Source organism: Nomascus leucogenys, chromosome 2 (assembly GCF_006542625.1).
Source record: "Nomascus leucogenys isolate Asia chromosome 2, Asia_NLE_v1, whole genome shotgun sequence".
In the NCBI taxonomy this organism is placed as follows: domain Eukaryota; kingdom Metazoa; phylum Chordata; class Mammalia; order Primates; family Hylobatidae; genus Nomascus; species Nomascus leucogenys.
This window is the reverse complement of record NC_044382.1, coordinates 90,539,121-90,556,608: the sequence shown is the minus strand read 5'-3', so window position 1 is coordinate 90,556,608 and position 17,488 is coordinate 90,539,121. Positions and strand designations below refer to the sequence as shown.

The window sequence follows — 17,488 nt, the reverse complement described above, 5'->3', positions numbered from 1 at the left end:
TTGGGAAATTGATCTAAGATGAGGTGGTGGAGATGTCAAATGTGGACGGCCTTCACTGGAGAAAGGAAGCATAGAGAGGACTTAACTGGAAGGGGACATACTTTTTTTTTTTTTTTTAACTTGGAGAATTTTGCAAGGAGGGGCAATAGTTGGAAAAATTTTTGGTTCTATTGTGTTGTAAAGAGGTTTTGTGAACTCCAAAGTGTTTTAAACCACTTTTATTATTATTATCATTAAAAGATAACAATAATGGGATGCTACAGGGGACATGGAAAGGAAAGCCAATAGGTAAAGTGGTTTTTAGCTTTAGTTAGATGGGTGTTGAAAGTGACTGGGTGTATGAATTTTTAAAAAGTGATTTTTTGATTACACTTGCTACCTTTTGTCAACTGATTTTTAAAAACTTTTTGAATTGTAGGAGATGAGAATTAAAGGGATCATTTCGAAGTGATGACTAGAAAATAACTGTGGTACAATGAAGAAAACTAAATTAATAACTGCCCACCCTGGCTACCAATCAGGCTATTAGCCTGTAAAGCAAAAGTTTGATGGAAAATTATTTTTTAACTCTCCCTTGGTTAGCTAACTCTGTTTTCTTTAGAATTGTATCTCTAAATTTCCTTTCTACTTTTTAAATTGGTAGAAGGGACAAATGAGAATACCAGAGTAAAGCCCCTATTTACAGAGCACAAATTGAGTTAATTTGATTAGCTTACTAGTACTCTTTAAAATACTTTTTATTATTTGAGTAATAAATATTCCAAGAAGAAAAATTTAGAGATACAGATAAGCAAAAATGAAGAAAATAAAAATAACCGTATAACCTTCTAGACTTTTTAATATCCATACATGCATATACAAATTTTGATATTTATTAAGAAAAACATCAAAGCCACTTGACCAAAAAGCACCCTTTTAAATTCCGGGAGAAAAGGCAACAAAAGATAACATTTGTGAGCATGTATCAATTTCCAAGTTCCAATAAATACCTCCCTCAAAAACAAGACTTAAAAAAAAGTTTAAATTCACTTATTATTCATTTATTCATTGACTACTTTTTTTTTAGCATCCTGCTCTGTGCCAGGCACTGTATAAGGCAGTGGGCAAGGTAAACCCTGCCAGAAAAGCAAACAGGGCTTTTGGCATAGGGCCAATTCTGTGCTTGGAAGAAGTCCAGAAGTGAGAGAGACTGTAATAGTTTCTAGAAGCAAAAAATTCAGTAGTGCTGTTGTGTGTGTGTGTGTGTGTGTGTGTGTGTGTCTGTGTTTCAGGGTAGTAGGATGTTTTTGGAAAAGTGGTAGAGGCTACAGAAATAAGCAATGACTAATTCTGGAAAGCCAGCCTAAGAATTCTGAATTCATCCTGAGGCCAGTGGGGCCCACTCTAAGATTGGGCAGCAACTTGATCAGTTTGTTTTCTACCAACCTGAGAACAGGAAACAAGTAATCTGAAATACTCGTTTCATTTTACCCAGGTGTAACAAAACACAGATGGATTGATCAATACCTTTTGTCATTTTTAAGAGGATAAGCTTAATCTCAGAGGAAAGCAAATGCACATATAGAAATGATATAAAGTAGGGTTTATTGTCAATGTTCTATTTTATCTAATATTTAATGATAAAATTTATATTTTGCTTTGTCAATAGGGAAGTTTATAAAATGTTGTGAATTATCATTTGTAAAGCATGAATTCTTTATTAAAATTATCTCATTATTTAAAAATATACAATCAGTTCTCTCTGTGGGTTCTACATCCGAGGATTCAACCAACAGTGAATTAAAAATATTCGAAAATCAAAAATGGATGGTTGCATATTCACTGATCAGTGTTTACTTTTGTCATTAGTCTCTAAACAATACAGTATAAGAACTGTTTACATAGCATGTATATTGTATTAGGTGTTATAAGTAATCTAGAAATGATTTATCAAGTATAGGGAAGGATGTACATAGGTTATATGCAAATACTACACCATTTTATATAAGGGACTTGAGCATCCATTGATTTTGGTATCTGCAGTGGGTGGGGTGTGACCCTGGAACAAATCCCCCATGGATGTGGAAGGATGACTGTATTTAAATTTAAAATTTAAGTAATAAAAAAAGTCCTATGTAATATATTACTAATAGTATATTTGACTTTTACGTAAATCTCATGATTGTCTTATCAGAGCTTTGAAATGCAACTGATAGTATTTAGGGCTATTTATTTTTTGTTGTAGTTATCAAAGATACAATAAATTAGGTTTATCTCTATATATTTAATATAATTTGCAACATCCAACATGAGAGGAATTAACTAAAGTTTACAGCCATTGCTGTTCTAAGCAAAATTCTTAAGTGCTATCTATGATCATTAATTTAGCATGCTTATATTCATTTAAAATTGGCAGTGAGGAGCATATGCAGGTCAACTTGATTTTTCTTTTTTCTTTTCTTTTTTTTTTTTTTTTGAGACAGAGTCTTGCTCTGTCACCCAGGCTGGAGTGCAGTGGCAAGATCTTGGGTCACTGCAAGCTCCACCTCCCGGATTCACGCCATTCTCCTGCCTCAGCCTCCCGAGTAGCTGGGACTACAGGCGCCTGCCACCACGCCCGGCTAATTTTTTGTGTTTTTAGTAGAGACGGGGTTTCACCGTGTTAGCCAGGATGGTCTTGATCTCCTGACCTCATGATCCTCCCGCCTCGGCCTCCAAAGTGCTGGGATTACAGGCGTGAGCCGCTGCACCCGGCCAACTTGATTTTTCTTTTGGGAACTGGAATAAAGTGACATTATTTGAAAAATCTTCAATAAAGGTAATGATCTTGATATCAATTGTAAATTAGCTAGTTATTGGCAGGAGAGGCAGTGATTGCACTGGCTTCCATTTTCCTTTGCTGGTTGATTATCTATATGGTGTGTACTGGGATTTGTTTATGTTATGGATATATACTTCTTGTCTGTTTTGCTTGTCTTCTGACAAGTCTAGGAGCTTTGAAATGTTTAAGAATTGTGTATGTGTTGTAGTGGCCTGGTGTCATTTAGAATATACCTGAGAAATTGTGTCAAACTGCAAACTAAAACCAAAGTGAAAAATAGTTTTGCCAGCCCTTTAAGGTATTAAAGATTGCTTAGAGATACTTTGTTATGTTATTCATTTTACTTATCACATTGTTTTCTTAGTATGGAAGTTTTTTTTTTGTTAGTATGGAAGTAATACAACAAATTAAGCAATGGTGTTTTTATCTGTGTATTTAAGGAATTATAAAAGGCAAAGAAACAAGTATAGGTTAATGTCACTTTTCCATATCTACCAATTCACTTAAGTAGCTTTAACCCAAATAAAACAAAGAGTCTTGACTCCTGATTCTGATCAGAAAATGTCATCTTTTTGTCCATTTACTTTAAATAGGTAGTTATTTGTGGTACAACTTGCAAGTTTCTGATTGTTTCTATAGTTACCTTTGATTTTTTTCAGATAATTGCAAGGCTGATGATACTTTGAAAATTTTTGGACTTCCTTTCCTTTGACAGAGAAGAGAATAGTTTCGTATCTTTTTAAATGCATGGACATTTAACTATTTGAAATAAGTTCTATTTAGTATTCAGAGCCCTATTCAGACAAAACTAGGGACTGTAGCTGAGGCTTATGGGAAGCTTTCGATTTCCTAAGTTATATTGCTACAGCCACTGTACTGAGAAAGAACTACAGTACCGTCTAATTATGGCATTTGGTCATATCAAGGTGAGTTATATAGAAAGGAAAAGGGAATCAATAAAATATAGGATTAATAATTTTTTAGATTTTATAACAGATACGATTTGTCAACAAAGTTGGAGGATTAAAGACAACAATTCCTGGGGCTATTTGATTTTAAGTAATCCAATCTGGATAGATTATAATAAATTCACATTTTTTGAAATACATAGTTTACTAGTGAGACTATTTCAGTTTTAAGACCAATGAGTTTCCCTCTGTGTGGCTATAATGGGGGTTTCTGACCTTTTTTTTTCTAGCTGTTGATGTATTGATGGGAATCCCTACAACCATAATTTACCATGACTAAGACATTCATTTTTCTGTTGTTTGAAAGTTAGAGAGATAAGTATCTCTCTTTTCCCTCTATATTTGTTTATTACTGTATGATTAATTCTCTTCTATTAGTCAATATAACTGATTTCCAAGGTGTATTTTCCATTTAGTGGAATCCTGAGACTGTTGGAGCCTTCATATTTTTTTCCTTCAGTTATCTTGCAGATTGACACTAAAATGAGCTTAATAAGATTTTTATCTATTATTGGAGGATTCCGGGCCTATTTATTTTCCCTAGGAAGGCTACAATATTTAACAAACAAGTTTATTCAAATATTTTAGAACTTTAAATCTTTTGAAGTTACCCAAATTGGAGGGTCTTATAACTTTGAATTACTTTCTAAGACTTCTTTCCTTCCAGTAATGAGAAACTTATTCAACTTTTTAAAAGACAGAAATAATCTTTTTAAAATGTACTGTTTTCTAATTGTCTAAAATGACGAGAGATCACTTACCCAGCAGTGCACAAGACTTCCAAAACAGCTGAGCAGGGGGTGAGGGGTTAGAAGGGGGGTGGTGGTGGTGGTGGTAGTATCTTTTTTTAAAAAAGCATGTTTACTAGAAAGGGTATAAGATACTTTGCTGTTGTTATAGGTGCACTTGCACAAAACTCATTTTAACCTGTAGTCACAATTTCTTCTGTGTGACCCACCCAGAGTAACCAGGCTGCAAAGCATTATACCACGTATAAAAGCAACATTTACATTGCTTGTTTTGCTTTTATTTATTTGCATATGTAATTTATTGTACCTGTGAAAAAAGGAAGTTCTTATAAAAAGCAACAAAATAGGAAAAACAAGCAAATTGTCATTTCTTCTGGTAGATTATGATTTAGAATTTAGGTAAAAAAATTAAGTTTGAGTGATTCCATTTAATCTTGGTAGAGTTTTGATAGCTGAATATGTAAAAGCAAAATCATTTTATTTAAAACATTATGAAAAGATGCTGACAGTAAATTTACAGAGTGCATTAGTGTTACTATTTATTGGATGTGTTGGATTCCAGACTCTAAATTATTGTTACTCTGTTCCATAAAGAGTACTAATTTTTAGTACGTGTTTATATTGATTTATTCATATTATAGATCATGGATTACCACTTCATTTTGAAAAAAGACAATTATAGTTTTCGTATTTTGAGAAAGGATTTTTTAAAATTGAAGAAACAGATGGTTTAACATCATATGCTCTTAATTTTTGCATATTTTAGTTTCTGAAATAAATGTACATTATGGTTCTGATTATGTTTTCCTACTTTTAATGTAGCATTTCAAGGAATACTATTAAGACCTTCTAATTAACATAGGTGGATGATATTAGAGGTAACTTCGATTTGATATAAGACAGCAAATCAAAGACCATCTTTTGAAGCCCATTTTAAGGCCATGAAATCCAGTGCCTCAATGCACTGCAGTGATGAAGCAGCAGAAGTTTTTGTTCTCCTGACATAATTGAAATGAAGATAAAACTTTTCATTTCTCTGTTTAAGTTAATATTATAATATCAATTATATTATTGTAATATAATTTATTATAACAATATTATAATAAAAGACAATTCTGTTTGGGGTTTATCTTATCACCCTCATATCTTACATAAGCAATAGAGGAGAGAAGCAAAATTTGGGGTATGATTCTTCCCAAGTAATCTACAAATTACTGGTTTATTGTTCTTCAGGGAAAGGAAAGAAGATCTTTTAACTTGGATGATAATCTCTTCTATAGATGTGTTGAAACCTGGAAATGAAAATCCTATTAATTAAACTTTATTTGGGTAAGGTAATCGACTTTGTATTGTTTAGGGTTCTTTACTGAAATGGCTACTGGAACACTTGAAGTAGATAAACACTTTTGCCTGAAGCTCATTAAGGCCACCAGGAAATCTTTTCTCTTACTTGGCATAAGTAAAGATATTTTTCCATAGGATATTGCCAAAGATTTATTTGGCTTGGCAGTCGCATGGATTGTTTTGTGATTGCTTCTTGAGGGCAATAATTCTGCCCCATGAAAATGTTAGTTATTATTATTACTATTTTTTTATCTTTGGTCTTCTAAAAAAGATAAAGGGCCGATGTATGATTTCTTAGTAAACTATTAACATATTTGAATGACCCAAGGAACATAATGATGTTCTGCTAATGACTTCATTCATCATCTTTCTGTCCCAATGAGGTAGATATTGTACTCTATTTTGTGGACAAAGAATCTGAGGCAAAAGCAGTTAGAAACTTAAGGGCACGCATTTCAGTATTTATGGAATCTATATTGGAACCCACTTGTTTTCATTGAACGTTTGTAGTTTAGTCGTATAGAGTTTCAGTTTTGCAGGATGGAAAAGTTCTGGAGATCTGTTTCACAACAATGTGAATACACTTAACACTACTGAACTGTGCACTTAAAAATGGTTAAGATCGTAAATTTTCTGTTTGCACAATAAAAATATATTAGAAATTATTTTCTTTTCATTTGCTTATTAAGTACATTTTTAGTGAAGAATATTCTGGAGGTAAAATGTTCGTCATTTGGCTCATCTCTCATCCAATATGAAACTGCTTCAATTTCATCACTTAAAAGGAACCTGAGTTTCTACTTCAGTTTGGACTAAGCTATAAAAAGTCTTTCCTTTCTACCAGACTGTATTTCTTTTTAAAATCTAGTCAATGGAAAGTTAAAAGATAAGATATAATATAAATCAGAATTATGACAATTTATATTATGACTTATATTATACAAAGAATAAATGTATTTGAGTATCTCCTGCTTTTTTTTTTTTTTGCTGAAGCTCAAGTAAAACTGTAGATTTTTAGAGTTTTAGATTTTTAGATGTTTTTGACTATGTAAAAATTTCAAGACCAGGCGTGGTGGCTCAGGCCTGCAATAGCAGCACTTTGGGAGGCTGAGGCAGGTGGATCACCTGAGGTTGGGAGCTTGAGACCAGCCTGGCCAACAATGGTGATACTCTGCCTTTATTAAAGTTATAAAAATTAGCCAGGCGTGGTAGCGGGCGCCTGTAATCCCAGCTACTTGGGAGGCTGAGGCAGGAGGATTGCTTGAACCCAGGAGGCAGAGGTTGCAGTGAGCCGAGATCGTGCCACTGCATTCCAGCCTGGGCGACAGAGCGAAATTCCATCTCAAAAAAAAAAAAAAAAAAATTCTTTTAAAAGTACACTTATTCTGTAATTTTGGTAATGATGAAGCATTCATTTTAAAAATAGAGTAAAAAGTACTTGTGATTTATTTTCAAGAAACAGGATAGAAATCCCACATCTCATTTGATTAAAAAAGAAATAACCACTGGTAAAATCTGATCTTTTCCTTTCTCCAATATCTGTCAAGATTTACTTTGTATATCTGTATTTTCTAAAATTGTTACCCTATATCTTTTACATTAAAAATAGATTAATAAAGTGTCAATCCTTTAGGTATTTTAAATTATGTGATTTAGTCTATCTAGTGTATTTGCCTATTTATATAACTATTTATTTTGACCTATCTATATACTTATTTCTAAGCCAACCCTCTGTAAGTGTAGATGTCTAAGTCTAGCTTATATATAACTTACAAGTTATATGAAAATACCACATTGTATCTCACAAATGTATACAATTATTTTTCAATCAAGAATATTAAAAATAAAAGTTATAATTAAAATTAAAAAAGTAAAAATATGCTGTCCTAGATTTCTCAGTGCTTTTAAAGTGTGAAACATGTTCATTTTTATGAATCACAACCTAATACTCTCATAGTGTTAAATACTATGAGAGTAAGCCTTTAAGTATAGAGTATTGAGTTAATACTCCTCAGTTTATGGCATGGTATTATCACTGGTTCATGTCAGGCCTTTCTGGTGTTTAATTGACATTAATTCATTTACTCATTCATTTATCCTCTATACCTGTTCCTCATTTCTACAACCCCCAGCCCCATAGGAAATCATTTAGACCTACCCATCTTGCTGTGTGTATATCCAGTTCCTATTTCTAATTGCTGCAAAGGGGATTTACTATTTTACATTGTTTTGTAATTGCTTGAAAATTCCTATCTTCACGTTATTTCTTTATATTTTTTTTAAAGAGAGAAGCCAACGTATTTGAAGGTAGGCTAGTTCAGATGAACTTTTTATGCGCAAATATAACCTAATTCAGTGATTCATAAAAATGAGTAAGTTTAACACCTTGAAAGTATTGAGAAACTGAGGACAGCATATTTATTTTTTAACCCATTGACATAATTTTTATTTTTAATATTTTTGATTGAAAAATAATTATATACATTTATGTGGTACAATATGGTGTTTTGATACATGTATGCAGTGTGGAATGATTAAATCAGGCTAATTAACATATCTGTCACCTCTCTTACCTATCATTTTTTATGGTGAGACATTTGAAAGGTATTCTCTTAATTTTAAAATACATAATACTGACTTTTAAAACTCAATAAGTAATTAAAAAATTAAACTTCATTCTCTATTAAACACCAAATTTAGTTTTTCTTTGTTACTGGTTATAGCGTTGCATAGGGCCTCAGTTTTAGTAGGGATTCAGTAGATGTGTTGATTTCATTTAATGCCATACCCACTAATTTGTTAATTGGCTTGGACATTTGTGCAAGTTAATTCATGATTGGAGCTTTAATATTTTAAAAGGATTCGGACATCAATCAAGCAACCAGAATTTATTACAAAAGTAAGATATATAGTTTCTAGTTTATATTCTAGATGTTGACAGCTTTCCTCGCCCAAATTATTGCATCTGATCCACACGATTATTGTGTGTGGTAAGCATGTCAGGCATTATATCCATTTTAGTAAAGGAGAAGTTGAGTCAAGGCATTAAGTGGCTTGCACAGGTTATATGGCTGTTAAGTCATAGTCAGGACTATAACTGAAATTTTCTGACTCCTCGACCAATGTTCTCTATACCAATGTTTTCAAACTCTGTTATAGAAGGAACTGAAGGAGGTGATGTAATATGAAATGAGGACCAGAGAGGCCATCTTAGATGAAATGTTTTATTTACTTAAAAAAAGATGCTGCCCTTTTAAGTAAAACTTTGAAAATCATTGCATTGTATTGTCGCCATTTTTGTTTTGAGATGGAAGTGCTAAGTCAGATTTGTCAATGGTAACTCCAAAAAGGGCTAAGAAAAAGTCATCTGTTCCTGAAATGCTTGGTGCATTTACATTATCTATCTTGTCATGTCACTCCCCATTACCTTTAGAATAAAACTCAGACTAATGGTGGTCCACAGGACACTGGATTATCTGGTCCTTGCCTAATTCTGCAGTCACATCTCTTGCTATTTGCCCTTTTATTCTTGATCCCCCATAGCCTTCTTTCAGTCCTTGAATATGCTAGCCCTGTGACACCTCAGGACAGTGTTCCCTTTCCCCAGCCCTTTCTATGGTTGGCTCCTTTTGATCTATCAGGTCCCAGTGGCCTTCCCTGACGATCCTTTCTAAAGTAGGTCCTCCCTTATTCTCCTTCCTGTACCTTGTTTCACTTGTATCCTGTAACACAAAGTGAAATTATTTTATTGCTAGTAGACTCTAAACTCCATGAGTGCAGGGACCATGTTTACCATGCTTTCTTTTGAATCCTTAGTCACTTTGCATATAGTTGGCTCTGGTTAAATATTTATTGAATGAGCAAATGTTGAATGAATTATGAGTTATCAAGAGATGCTCAATTTATATTCACTGTCCTCTGAGAAAAATCTCAAAGTATATGCATTTGATGAATATTTCCATAAAATGATTTTAATGCATTAGTGCCTAATAGTTTTAGTTATGATTTAAAGAATATTGCATGAGATTTTTTTTTTTTTTTTGAGGTGGAATTTTGCTCTTGTTGCCCAGGTTGGAGTGCAATGGTGCAATCTCAGCTCACTGCAACCTCTGCCTCCCGGGTTCAAGTGATTCTCCTGCCTCAGCCTCCTGAGTAGCTGGGATCACAGGCATGTGCCACCACTCCCAGCTAACTTTGTATTTTTAGCAGAGACGGGGTTTCTCCATGTTGTTCAGGCTGGTCTCGAACTCCTGACCTCAGGTGATCTGCCTGCCTCGGCCTCCCAAAGTGCTGGGATTATAGGCGTGAGCCACTGCACCTGGCCTATATTCTTCATATGTGATTTCTTTAATACCCCCAACAATGTTGTGAAGTTAGTAGTATATTCCATTTTATAGGCAATGCAACAGACTTAGAAAGGTTTGTTGATATTTGCCCAAAGACACTTAGCTAGTAAGTGGCAGAACTGGGATTTGAACTTAGGTCTGTTTGTAACTAAAGTCAGCACTATTTTCACTCTGTTTTGCCGCTTCCTAAATTAATGCTTAGGTTCTCTGGAAAATTTGCTTCTGATGAACACTTTCCTTTCCCAATGATGCTGGATAAATGAGGTGTTACTGTAATAAGGTGCTAATTGAATGGCGTGTAGAGTAAGTGCAAAAGAAATTAAAGGAGGAAAAGGTATGTGCTGAAGTCATCAGGGAACCCTCATGGAGCAGCTGTGGGACTTTAGTTCATTCAATTAATGCTGTGAAAGTGTTCTGCATACTGGACCTTGTAGGATGAATGGGATATAAATAAATATAGAAGGGAATTGAGGGTATTTGAGTTTGGAGAAACTGCTTAGAAGTGTTGTGGGTATCCTGAAAGCAGTAGGGAGGACTAGTGTGACTGGAAGAGAGGATTTATCTTGGAGAAAAGTGGGATATTTGTTGAAAAAGTAGATGAGGATGCTTAGGGGTATATAAACTATATAGAATTTAATTTTTTCTGTGGTTGCTAAGAGCAGTGTCATTGTGGGATACAATAACTGTTTAGGAACTTGAGTCTGGTAATAGTATGCAGGTTTTAAGTATAATAGTGCAGCATTGGTAGCACAGTGAATGACAGTGGCAGTTCTGGCCCTGGGCCTGAATTCACCCCTTTCACTTGCCGGTTTGTGAGCTTGGAATATTATTTCACTTACTGTACTGTTGTTTCTCCTCTGAAATGGAAATTAAACAGTAGAACCTTTGGCCTGATCCCAGAGATTATGATTCAGTGGGTCTAAGGTATGGGGCAGGAATACCCGCTCCTCCCAAATCAGGCTAAGTTACATCTCCTGTGTGGTCCCAGAGGGCTCTGTATTTGTTTAGTGTTTCTTTTCTGACCTCAGGTACAAAAAGTTGAATTAATGAAACTCTTCAGATTAATGACAGACTATCAGCTTTTGGCAAGACTCCTCTCTTGTTTTATTTAAAATAGTTCTCATTTATCCCCAGTATTCATTCTAATTCTCTGCCTACATAGATGTTCATACTAATGGTTTTTTGAGTATGTCTGTCTCTTTAAAAAATATATGGTGCTGTTTTATGCACACATATTTTTAATTTATATAAATTATATTGTGCTAAAGATCTTCTGTTTCTTTTTTCATTCAACATGTTAAAATGCCTTTTATGATAGAAAACTTCAAACAGATCCAAATGTAGAGAAAGTATCAACCCCCCATGTGTCCATCATCCAGCATCAACAATTATCAGCTCAGAGCTGATCTTGCTTCATATTATTAACCATTCCTCCCCTAGTGCCTCCTTCCCACAACTCCACCTCTGCAAACTGTATTATTTTGAAGCAAATCTGAGACTTTAAAATTGTATTTCAGTGCCAAAAACATCAAAAAACCGCTACCCATTTGGATCTCTGTATATCTGTTTCATAACTTGTAACTGCTCTAGGTATGTCAGTGAATGCACTTACCACATCTCTGGCCCTCTGGTAATGGTCACCTAGGTTGTCTGTAATATTCTGCTACCACAGACAACTTTGATTTTCATTTTCATACGTGTCCTCTTACGGGCTTTTGGGAGAACTTTGATTTTTCGGAGTGGGATCTCTGGATAATAGGGTATATATACATATACTTCATTTCACTAAGTTTTGCCAACTTGATTTCCAGAATGTCTGTACTAGGTTCATTCTCACTAGGAGTACGTGGTAGTTCTCTTTTCCTCCATTTCCACTGACACTCTGTATTACCTTACATTATATATTTGCCAATCTTTCATTTGTAAAGTGGTATATTATTTAAATTTTTATTTCTCTGATTATTAGTGAGGTTAGTTATCTCTTCACGTATTTGTTTTCTATTCTCCTTAAGACCTCCCATTCTTGCTGTTTTTTTATGCCTAAAAAACTCTTTCCCCTTATTCACGTGGCTCACTCACTTCATTCAGATATCTTCTTTTTTTTTTTTTTATTATTATACTTTAGGGTTTTAGGGTACATGTGCACAATGTGCAGGTTTGTTACATATGTATCCATGTGCCATGTTGATTTCCTGCACCCATTAACTCGTCATTTAGCAATAGGTGTATCTCCCAATGCTGTCCCTCTTCTTAAATGTCATGTCCCCAGAGAGTTCTGCTTTATCTTTCTTCATTGTCTTTATCACAACAAAACCTTACATTAATTATGTTATGTATTTATTTATTTTCTCTGCTCAAGTTCCTTGAAGGCAGAGACCTTATCTGTGTTCACACCTGTATCCCTATCACTTAAAAAGGTAAGTTCTCTATAAATATTTGTTGAATAAATAAACATGAATTGGCTATTTATATCCTTTGTCCATTTTGCCTACTCAATAGGAGCGTCTTGAATATTCTAGACGTTAATCTGTGTTGGTTTTAGATGTTGTTATAATTTGTTAATTCTGTCCATTGTAGCTGCCTTTGATAAGGAATCCTTAATTTTCAAGTGGTTAAATCATCATATCACAACATGTAAATCAACACATTGTGGTTTGTGTTTTTGTGGTCTGAAGAAATGCTCTTCTAACCCGATGTTACATATCCCTCTCCATTTTCTTCTATTTGCTTTATAATTTTATATTTTATATTTGGGTCTGTAATTTCTTAGGAGTTTGCCTTTGTATAGGCTGTGAGGTGTGGAGGGTGATTTTATTTTTCTTCCTGTAGAATACAAGCAGTTTGCACTTTTCCTGCTGATTGGTAGTACACACTTACTATGTATGAATTATTTCTCATATTTCATTGATCAGTTGTCTATTTGTGTTTAGTATCAATGTTTTTTATACAGTGGCTTTGCACTGTGTTCTAAAGTCTGGTGGGGCAAGTCCTCCTGCTTTTAAAAAATTGACTTAGCAACATTCATAATAGCAACAATCAAGTAGCTAACCTTTAAAAAGAATGCAAAAGACCATTATGGAGGAATTACGAAACTCTATTAAAGGATATAAAAGAAGACATAACTAATAGAAGAGAATTACCACGGGATGACATAATGTTTTAAAGATGCCAGTTCTCCCCAAATTAATTTGTGTATTCAGTGCAACCACAATAAAAATTTCAGTAAGATTTTTTGCATACCTCAACATACTTTTATTCTAAAGTTTATTTGGAATTTATTATAAATATATGTCAATTTAAAAAATTAATGTATGCTTTCATAGTATTATGCTGTGATGCTGTGTTTTTTAGTAATTAGTTTTTGCATTCTTATGGATGGGCAGTTGATTGAAAGCAGCAGAGAAGACAGAAGAGAGCAGCAGAGATAAGTGTTTTGGTTAGAAGTGATAGAAATTGTAGTGGTAGCAGCAAGTGGCACCTCAGCAAAGAAGCATAGAAAAGACAGAAGATAGAGAAGTGAGGTTGTTGGATAAATACATACTCCTTCCTCAACTCTGGGGAAATGAATAGGTAGGAACAGAGGACAAACACTAGTCTATAATATTGTCCCTGTTGCTATGTCTTGCTAATGATATATACCATGTCTAGTCCAACAGTCTATATGGAGTACTTACTGTCTGGGGCAATAGTATCTATAGCAGGTATTGAGATGTAGCTCAATAATTGATACTTGTGTAATAATGATGACTCTGAGAAATCAGGAAGACCTTTAAATATATTCTTGAGGTTTTGTTTAAAGAGGCAGAGAAACGGGTGTTAATAGTTTCAATAAAAAACAGTTAAAGTTATGCCTGCAGTTGGGTTAATGCGCATCAGTTTAGAGGTATCCAGAGCTACTCATTCTCCCAATTTTCAGGGTCAAACTTTTACTCTGTGTGTTTCTTTTATGTACCATTGTGAATACTCACAAGCTGCAGAGAGAATAAAACTATTCTTTATGTTTTTATGGGGACTAGAAGCAAGAGAAAAATGGAGTTGGGGGAAATTAATTTGCATACTCTACTAACAACAGTAATCAACTACATTGACATCATTAACTGGTCATTATGAATTTTTCCTCTTCCAGAGAACCAAGAACCTTCTCAAGGGACAAATTACTAGATATATAACTCTTACTAACAATGTGTAACAATTTGGGAAGAAGTTATGTAATCTCAAAGAAAGTGCTAACTACTCATTTGTTAACTTGTATAGAAACTTCTGTTATTCAAGGTAGTCCTTTTATTCCTAAATGGATAAGCATAAAAGAGATTTGTTTTAATTTACTTTCAAAAACTTCTTTAATTAGCATAAAGAAAGGAAAGAAGAATAAGAATTTCTGGCTTTAAGTTAATTTTTCACATGGAGAATATATGTACAAATAATTACAGTATCATGTTAATAGATACTGGTAAAGTGTCTGAGGTTTCATCAAAAGGGAAAGAAAGCAATTGTGCTAGATATAAATCAGGGAAGGATTTATTTGAGCTGGAAGTAGTAGAATTTTGATATTGTGATTATGCATGTACACCAGAAGATGGTGCGTCACAGTGTTGTCCATTCTCTGATGTTGGATTTTTATGCGTACTTAAAGGGAAGAGACATACTATGTGTTTCTGCCAGGTAGCACACATTATGCCAGGCCCTTCATTTACACTGGTGTACTTTATACTTAAAACAACCATGTGAGGTTAATCTTACTAACATCATATGATGAGGAAACAAAGACTTAGAGAAAACAAATGCATGCTCAAGGTCATGTAACTAGGGACTAAAGTTGTTCCTCTGTTGCAATAATCTTAGGATCTTTATTGGCTGGGTATTATCTGAATGTTTCCAGAATTCTTTAGCAGGGCATGCATTCTTGTAAAAGAATGTTTTAGTTGTTAAATGTGAGAAAGGTAGGTCTCGTAGCCCAGAAATGAGAATTAAGTGGCAAGATTAGAACTGTTCTCTTTGCCCTCATTTTGAAAAAAAAAAAAAACAAAAAACGAAGTTACACTGAAGAGAGTAAGGAGACTGACCTTGAGCTGGAAAGCAAGGAACTTTCACAATGTGCCTGTATAGTTATATTTCACTTTTGGAGAATTGTAGTATAGTTATCTTAGCAGTATTTTTGACAAGGCTTTCATCATGCCATCAATACCTGCTGGGCAGGGATCTAGTAAGATCCTAATGCTTAATTCAGATGTAAGCCAGGATATTTTATATTCTTTTTGCTGTTGTTTATTTCCCTTTTATTTTTCATTAGTATTTTGTAAAATCTTTTAGAAAATTCAAATGAATAATATAGGACTTGGCATATATAGCATTTGGGCAGCAGATGTTAGTTGAAGGAATGCTAGAGTGTGTCAGCAGTGCTATAAGAACTAAGGGAAGGAAAGATTTTTTTTGTTTTTTTCTGTGTTTAGACTGTAACTTTCAGTGAAGATCAGGGTGCTCCAATGGACCAGTATAGGGATGAAGCAGCAGAGAAGGTATAATAAGGAGGTGATACTCATGTGCATAGAGTCCAGTGTTTTTGGACAAATTACCCATTTTCCATCAGTGAACTTGGAGATTTTTTTGTTTCATTTTTACAAAGACATTTGATTCCTTATAATGATGTTGATGAAATGGTTCAGGAAACTGAATGTCATGTCTGTGATCTCATAATCTATTAGAGAGTTCTGTTGTTTTAGAGACTTTAGTTCAGGCTTTGAATTTGCTACAGGATAGTAAAGTTTTGATTGCCAATTTTTGAAAAGGCTTCATGGCTGCCTAGTTTTTGTTTTTGTTTTTGTTTTCAGTTTCCATGTTGATTAGTTAGTCACTGGATACTGAACTGCTAAAGAATTAGATTTCTGTTACAGATTTTGACATTATAAAACTCTTTGGTTTGTGTATAGGACTTGGTTGGAACTTAACCTTAGTCGGTTTTTGGTTCTTTGTATTTTGCTTAGTGTGTGAACTGGTTCATGAGCTTTTCATTTGGGTGCTTCACTGGGACATCAATCTGAAGTAGCTCCCTCTAAGATTTTTGTTTGTTTTTGTTTTTGCTTGTTGTCTGTATAGAAGTTAGGAAGTTATAGAAGAGTTGTATAGAAGTTAGGAAAGATATTCGGGAACATTTTTAGGTCGTGTGATTCTCAAGCCTGATCTAGAAGGATTAACTAGATGTCTTAGTATGAAGCATACAGATTGGATTGCCATATTCAGATGCTGTGACTAAACATCTCATCAAGCAGTAGTAGGTTTATATTTTTTATGGTATCCATCCAGACTTGATTAACAGTTGACAGATTTTAGGTTTCCTACTATTATGGCTCTTTGTAAAAATCCCTGAAAATCTGTATATCTGTGGCTTTATTTCCATTTAGTTTTGTTTTTAAACCAGTCTTCTACCTAATATTTTGTTTCATGTTGATTATATTACCTAGCAAGCATGTCTGTGATTATAAAAACAATATAGTAAAAAGAAAACCCCAGGTTCTTGATGTGCTATATTTGTGTGTGTACTTTAAACAGACCTAGTTTTACTTTTATGTGGAATAATCAGGAAAATGTGTATAACAGTTCAACAGTAAAATGAATCTTACCAGTTACAAAATCAATACAGAGATTCAGATTTTTCCTCTGCTTAAATATCTGCTGTTTCGTATGATGTCAAAGCAAACTGTGATTCCTAAAAATGCATAACTGATGACATTTTTAAAGTAGAGCAAAAATTTTGTTCAGAAGCTTAGAGGCAGAGAGAGGGGGAAGTGCCTTGATATTTATCTAGTCAGCTTCCTTGCTTTTCATCTATAATGTGATAAACACTAGTGATGTCTTTGAAATCCTGAAGGATTATTTTTGTGTTCCCTTTGTTGAAATTTTATGCAAACATTTAAACAGAAGCTAATAGTATAACTTGAAAAGCTTAGCCTGTATGGTGTTTTAGCACCTGAAGCTTTAGTGTTCTGAAAGATTCTGACAGCAGTAGTATGACTTTTTCAGAAGTTGTAGCAAAGGCCATATCATTATTTTGGTAGGCTGTGATACAGATTTTAAATTATGGTACAGACAGTCAGTATTAAACCAAGGGAAGACCATTTGGAATGAATACTCTGTTACATTTATCTCCAATGCATGGTAGTGGTGACACAGTGTGGAGGTAGGATTGGTAGTGCTTCTAGGGCCAAAGAAGGCTTTTAATTTAGGGAAATTCTGGAGCTGAGAATGGTTGATGTTACCAGAGTTTATAAAAGAAGTAAAAATCTG

General features: G+C 34.0%; 1 protein-coding gene across 4 annotated transcripts in view; it reads left to right on the top strand.

Moving 5' to 3' along the window:
• Positions 1–17,488, top strand: part of SSBP2 (single stranded DNA binding protein 2) — a 329,570-nt gene that overhangs the window by 13,794 nt on the left and 298,288 nt on the right. The window lies entirely within an intron of this gene.